At 35.2% G+C, this 7,729-nt stretch overlaps 1 pseudogene; it reads left to right on the forward strand.

Annotated features, from left to right (window-relative positions):
- Nucleotides 1-4,458: 4,458 nt before the first annotated feature.
- LOC110711927 lies at nucleotides 4,459-4,812 on the forward strand (annotated as a pseudogene).
- Nucleotides 4,813-7,729: the final 2,917 nt, after the last annotated feature.

Consider the following 7,729-nt stretch of genomic DNA (forward strand, 5'->3'; position numbering starts at 1 on the left):
AGTTTTAAGCTTTTGGCTAATACTCTCGTTTCTCTCTCTACACTTTGAGTTTATGCAATTCATTATTTCCGTTTATTTTGGTGACGATTTCTTCCCCTTTAATTTTTAGTAATAATTGCTTTGATTAATTATGTCTTGTTTATTTGCTTTGCTTAGTTTAGATTTAAATATGTGTGAGTAGTTTTATTTCTAGGGTTGTGGGGATCCATAAATAATATGAAGCGGTAGTTTATTATTGTTGATTATCAATGCTTGATTGGTTTCCTATTGATTGATTTAATGTTATGCAATTAGATTAGGTCTAGTTTAATTGTATGAGTTATGCAATATTGATTCGAGATTCGAGATTCGAGATATGAGAATTGATGTTTAGGCTTAGTTTCAATAGGCAGGTTAATTTATAAATGGTTAAGTCAAGATTCGAGAGATGTGATTTAATACCGATAGATTAATTTTGTGATTATAATACGTAGCGAAAGCCCTTTATAATCTAGTTAATTTATGCATTGATAATTGATTGTTATGTTTTATCGTGGAGTATTAATTATTGGTGAACCTATGACCCTACATCTTTTTGTTATTACTTATTCCCTTATTTTATTTATTGTCATAATATAATTCTCAAAATTCTTCCTTGTTTCTTGATAATTTAGATTATAATAATTTATTAGGAATAAAAGAACAGTGTTTCCATGTGGATTCGACCCTACTTCCCTATCTATATTAGTTAGTGATTTTAGGAATTTCTTTTGATTAGGTGATACGACTTTAGCCTGTCACCTGCCGTGCCCTGCTCTGCTCTGCTTAAAAATAATAATTAATATTTAATAAAAATAAAAAAATAATAATTATTAATATTTATTAATAATAACTATTATTTATAGATAATAATAATAATTAATATTTAATAATAATAATAATTAATATATAATATTATATGATAATAATAACTAATATTTAATGATAATAATTAATATTTTATATTATTTAACACATTTTATAACGTTATAAAAAGAGTAAAAAAATCTAATAATAATAATAATAATAATAATAATAATAATAATAATAATAATAATGCTGAAATCTGCCCTACTCTGCTCTGGCCAGAAGCTCAAAAGAATAAGGCCAAAATCTTTTTAGAAAGCAATGCCTGTAATTTGAAGGTTAAAGGTTTTACTCTTATGCTGATTTGTTACAAATCATAGTTAAAACTTTTTCTTAAACAAAATTAGAGGCCTTTGTGATAGCTGCATTGATCAAAGTTGAGACCCTTTGCTTATCAAAGTTGGGAAATTATTTCTGTGGATTTATGGACTATTAGTTTAATTCTATATGATCTGCATCACTTATAGCGTATTCATGTCTTGTATAATTGATATATATTTTCCATGTTTATTTCATTGTCCTTGGCTTTTTTCTTTTTCTTTTTTTTTCTTTCCTTTTTTTTTCTTTTTGCATTTTGCATTTTGTTTGTCAAGCAGTGATTTATCTGAGTGTCTTTATGGAGCGACGTGCTCTTTCAAAAAGTATGTACAATGTTATAATGCTCTTTACATCCTTACTATCTAACAAGTCCTAGTATTTTTTTTAGGTCATAATGTGACAAAAAATACATCTGGAAATCCTTTAATGGAATTTGAAGCCAAATCTGCTAGGATGGAGCATGGTAAATAGATCTCCTATTTAAATATTGGTAGTTTTTTACATAGTTAATCTTTTGGTATTTGAATATATTTATATTATTCATCTATTAGCCTATTAGGTATAATGTTCAAGCATTTCATTCTCATAGATATCTTAGGATTGGTAATCCTGTAGTGTTTGGTAGTCCCTTATTCCTCTGATTTTCATTATTCACTTATAGAATTGGAGAAAAAACGTAAATTTCCTAGCCTTGCTGTCATTTGCATTGTGAAATAATTACAAGAAAGACTTGGTATTAATTTCTAAAATTACAAAGAGACTATGAAAATATGTCTTTTAATTCACTTTTCTACCCATTTTCCTCATTGCCATTATATTTTGTAGTCCTCCTCCCTTAGGGAGTGGGGGCATTTGCAATTTCAAACTTTTGCCCCCACATTTGTTTTAAATCACTTCTTGTTGTGGTGAGTGATAACAGCACTAAAAGATGGGTATGGACTCTAGAGGCTAGTATGAAAAAGGAGGTTTCATGTTTGAATCTTTTGTTTCCTTAGATTTTTAATTTTTATAATAGATCGAAAGATACAAGTTTTTGGGCGATTTTTGGAAAATGACCAGATTCCGACCTTAAAATGAAAATTTTGTTGTGAAAAGGGACCTTCAGCCACATTCCAACCTTTGACTATTATTTTCCGACGGTGACTGTCATGTGCTAAACTTGAAAATTTTAATAAGAGTCGGTTTATGCCCTTCCTTTTCTAGTGTAACCACAATGCCCACCACCAAATCATCACCATTTCGCCACTTTCCCACCACCGTCACCTTATCTAGTTGTTCGTCTCAACACTATCTCTTTCAACTTCTTCTCTTCCACCATTACTACTCACACTAAACCATATAAAATCAATTGAATCAAATGAAAACCCCTTATTTTCTATCATGAATTAGAAGGATGCTCCATGAATAATCCTAAGATTGCTACCAAATGGGGATAATAAAGAGGAGATAGAATAAAAGAGTTGTGTGGGAGGCTGCTGGGTACGATGGGTCGCCAATAGGTAGCAAATTTATGAGGTGTAGTGAAGGCACAATGTGGCTACAATGGTGGGCATTAAGGGAGGAAAAAGAAAGGGAGATATAAGGGTTTACGGGGTGGTGTTTGGGTGGCACTCAAGGGTAGCGATGGTTTGTAATAAGTGGGAAGGGATAGTTGGCATTGGTTTGGGTGAAAAAAAAAGGTAGAGGACAAGAGGGTTAAAAGTGAGGGAAGAGTAAGATGTCAAGGTTAAGGTGATATAGTGTTTTGGGGTGGCGGGTGAGAGTGGATAGTGGTGGGATGATGGTGGGCTAGTAGACATGGTGGTTGAGGAGGAGAAAGGGCGTGTGAGGGTCAACATTGGGAAAACCAAACAATTCATTTAAGGTCTTTATTTGCCACTTTTTTATTTTTATTTTTTATAAAAGGATTTTTCTCACAAAAGGTCTACTTTATTAAGTCCTTTTCTAACAAATTTTAAAATTTTTTAATACCTTTTAGCTAGCCTTTCTTTTTCCTCTTATCTCAGTTTGTTTTCTAATCTTAATGATAATCTTTGATCATGATTCATGAAATAGCTTACCTTAATTATTATTCTGAACAATAGAGAAAACTTCAGGAGCAATTTGGAATCAAGTAAGATATGCAGCTCACTTTAATTAATTTATCTCAACATTCTTCAAAATATCCTGATAGTTACCTTATAAAATTATCATATTCATCAAAGCTTAATAACTTGCCAATTATAATAGAATTGGTTTTCCAGATACATGAGTCAATATATATTGCTGATATTAGTTAACTGAGTCCTTCTTGGTTCTCCGGTGGATCCATGATGAGGTATGTCTAGTTTGTTGTTGGTCTTTGGTCATTCTGCCTTATTTGTTGTTGGTCTTTGGTCATGGTGCTTTATAATAAACTTGATATAACTTGGCTCCTATTCAAAGTTATTACTAGTTTAGGGGGTTGACCTATCTACATCTTGGCTCATTTGTGAAATCCTAAGTGTGATAATCTTGCTGTTGATAAACTTGCAACTCTTTATCAGATATGTGCTGAATAATTCTAGAAGTAGCATTATCATGGTTTTCTTGTCTATTTTATCACTCTTCTATTTATCTTGCATTTTCATGTCGACACTCGACACTGCAACAAGGGTATGAAATCCTTATCCATCACTTTGTTTTGATCCAGACTCCTCAAGGATCTTGATTAACATACTTTTACAGTTTGTTGGGATATAGAAAAGGGAAGGAAAAGAAGAGAGAGAGAGGGGGGGGAGGACTTGAGGAGAGAAGGGAAAGGGAGGGGGAGGGGGAGGGGGAGGGAAGAATAATGAATTTTCCTTCCAAATCTGTCCATTGTTGGAGAGATCAAATTCTTACAACTTAATCCCTCCATTTCTATTCCCTTCTTTTCCCTCCCCTCCAATTCCCTTCATTCCTCATTTGTTATCCAAATGAAAGAAATTCAATCCCTTCATTCCCCTTCCCTTCTTTTCCCTCCATTTCCTTCAATCCAAAGACACTCTTAGAAAAAGACTATAAAATAGAAGGAAAGCAAACATAGTCTAATACATGTGTGTATCTGTAATGTGAATCGATATGGAAAAGTCGTTTAGATCCAGGAATGTGTTTCATTAATGTTTTGTCCGTGCATCCATGTCCTAAATCGGAATCTTTGCGTGTCTAAAACTCGAATGTACTCATACCCGAAACTCGTACCCGTGTCTGAGTTACATAGCTTTTGTGACGAATAATGTCTTTCCAGTATGATCTATATCAACTGTCCAAACTTATGGGTTTCAGGAAGTTCTAGTTCGATTTTTTGTATTTGGGCCAGAAGAGGATGAGTGGGTTAATGTTCGCAAACATGTAAGACATAGGTCTCTTCCATGTGAATCATCAAGTGTGTTGCAGTTCTTCTTTGGGATCTCATCCTCTGCTTTCAGGTAGTATTTGATCATACAGTTGTGACATAGAGCTGGCTTTACATTCTGATATTGTGCATTTAATTTGTACTTCAAATATTATTCAGGAAGGTAAAGAGCAGGCTCTTTACTTTGATGCTCAAAGGCAATACATGCTACAGGTCTCTGATCCGTTACGATCATGATCATTCTTGAGGTACTTCCGCACATCCATGTTTCCGCTACTCATGATACTCTACAAGATCTCTAAATGTAAGTGATTCCCATCGGAGATGAAATATTGCCTCTGCTTTGAAGCCGTAGAATGCTGCTGCTTTGCCCTTACTTTTGTGCAAAGAAATGGATCAAATTGTAGATCTTCTTTTATCCTTCTGTGTCGGATCGAGTAATTCCCACTAAAATCATATGTTGTATCTTGTGCAATATGAGCTTAATATTACATTTCGTTGGATTTAAATCATAAGGTGTATCTTGGCCTAGTGCATGCAATTTCTAGACATCCATGCATTTAGCTTTAAATTAACCTATAGGATTTTATGAGGATTAAAGGTTTTATTTTTAATCCATATTTGTAGTCCTCTGATGGCTGTAAATTATATCACATGATAATATATATAGGTGCAGAAATGTTTCATTTCACACACTATGTACAAGTGGACAAAGTGACTAAGAAACTTGGAAGTTGGAAAACTGTACATTACTGATTTTTATTTTTATTTATTTAATTTTACGGTAAGAAGATAGATTTTTTCCTGAACTGGAACCTGTCAGGCTGTCACAGGTCTATCCAGTCTCGCAGGTCAGACTCATTGAGAGTAAGAGGGAAGGATAAGGAAATCCTTACCCCCAAGAGCCCCTAGTGGGATTTGATTCCATGACCTATAAGTCATGAGGACAAACCTTTACCATAGTTTCCCTCAAAAACTGAACTAGTGCAATAGGCGAAGTCCCACCTACCTTTCAAAGGGTTTAAAATGAAAGTTTTACACTCATAGAACTTGTCCTTGATAGATTCCTGTTTACTGCAGGTTAACAAACACTAATCATTCTTTTGTTTCTGCATCCAGGAAATTGTACTTTTAAGAAAAGTATATCGTTGGCCAGAAACTGATTACAGGTTGCAAGTGCTCATGTTCAAATGAATCAGAATCTACATCTGTTTCTGTAGACTCCAAAAGGCCTACAGGTGACCCTACTTCAAGCAACACGTTGGGGGTGACTAGTCTTAATCCAGGGGTTTTGTCACAGTTTCTGCTTTAGCTATTATGAATGCAGGGGCTGGTGCTCCACATCCAGCTCCAGCTGCAACTTCATTTCTGATTGTAGCTCCTGCTCCAACTCCAGCAACAGCTCCTGCTCCAACTCCAGATACAGCTCCTGCTCTAGCTTTGGTATTATCTCCAGCTGCTGCACCTTCTCCTGCTTCAACTTCATTTTTAACTCCAGTTCTAGCTCTCTGGCTAATGCTTTAGCTTCAACTTCAGCTCCAACTCCAGCTCTCGCTTTACTTTCAACTTCTGTTGCAATTTGAGGCTGAGCGTGCTCCTACTATAAGTTCTTCTATAGCAACTTTGGTTGTGGCTTCAGCTCCAGCGTTGGCTCCGGCTCCAGCTCCAGCTCAGCTCTGGCTCCAACTCCGACCCCGGCTACGGCTTTGACTTCGACCCTTTCTGGATCCAGCTCTAGCTCCATCTTCCATATTTCTGCACCAATTCCATCTCCGACCCTGACTTTGTGCTTTAACTCCGCTCTGAGTCTGACTTGTGCTCCAACTCCGTCTCCGAGTCGGTCTTGTGCTCCAACTTCGTCGCTCCAACTTCATCTGCGAGTCTCGCTGCTATTCTGATTTATGTTCCAGATTTTATCCTGTTTCCACCTCCAGATCCAGCTCTAATTCCTACTACAGCTGTGTTTTATTATCTATTCCAGATGCGGCTCCAGAATTGGAAATGACCAAGAGTAGCAATTCAGGAACATCAGTTACTGTAGCTTTCTGCTGAGAACATAATCAATCCTGGTGCTGCAAGCGAAGTTATAGAAGAATCCACGAAGAAGGAAGAGGGCCAAAATCTGGGAAGTTCTACTAGGCAGATGCAGCATCTCTCTAGGAGAAACGAGTAATAATCCAGCATTTACAATTCCTGGATTAGAAAAGCCTGTAGTTAGTGTACCGACTGAACCTACAATGGCAGTGATCATTGCAACATCAGATAGTGGCCCAACTATTTCAACAAAGGCAGAGAGTAGTAGCAATCAGGCTGTGTCAGCTGAGGATACCAAGAAGTGAATGAAGCAGGTAATTGTAGCGTAGGTTAATTAGTTCTTTTCCTTTTCTTCGACCTCAATCTTAATGTCTCACTTCATCTGCTCAGCGCTCTCTTAAATGCTGCAGTATCTGACAGTGGTACCGTATTTCTAATACTTAGTATATCATGTAGAAATCGTTTATGTAATAGTTTTGGAGTTTCTCTGATCATGAGCAACTCTTTATTGTAGTTTATTTGGTACTAAGCTTAAAATTGAACAAAGTTTATTTACCAAGATTTGATCATGTATTGGATAGAAATACATTTTTGATTATTCAACTCAAAGTAAATAGTTTAGTGTGTTTCTGCCTAAAGAGATTGTGATTTATGTGTTTTGCTTTCTCAACTTTCATTTAGCTTTATTCCAGCCATAGTTGGGACACATTCTCTTATCTGTCATTCCAAGTAATTCAGAGTAAAGTGTGCAACAAGGAAAGTAAAATGCGCCACTTAGAAATGAGAGGAGCTGTGTACTTTTCAAGCCTAAAAGCAACAACAAAAAGGTGAAAACTGAAAAGTACTAGTAAACTATTAATGAAAGGAAAAATGGGTAATGGCAAAAGGTAGGAAGTCTTATCCCTTAAAACTGCAAAATAAAGCAACACTAGATAGTTTGACATCAAAGAAAGGGACCAAAACAATTTTAAATTTAATATAACAAATACACCTAGGATAACTTAACACTTTACCCGTATATATTTAACAAGATTTCACATGACTTTATTTTGCTATATATATAAATCAATGAAGGTTAATTATGAAAATATAAATAGTGTAAATTTAAACGTATTGCAACTAAAGTGAATGAAGGAA

This window comes from Chenopodium quinoa, unplaced genomic scaffold, assembly GCF_001683475.1.
Source record: "Chenopodium quinoa cultivar QQ74 unplaced genomic scaffold, ASM168347v1, whole genome shotgun sequence".
NCBI lineage: Eukaryota > Viridiplantae > Streptophyta > Magnoliopsida > Caryophyllales > Amaranthaceae > Chenopodium > Chenopodium quinoa.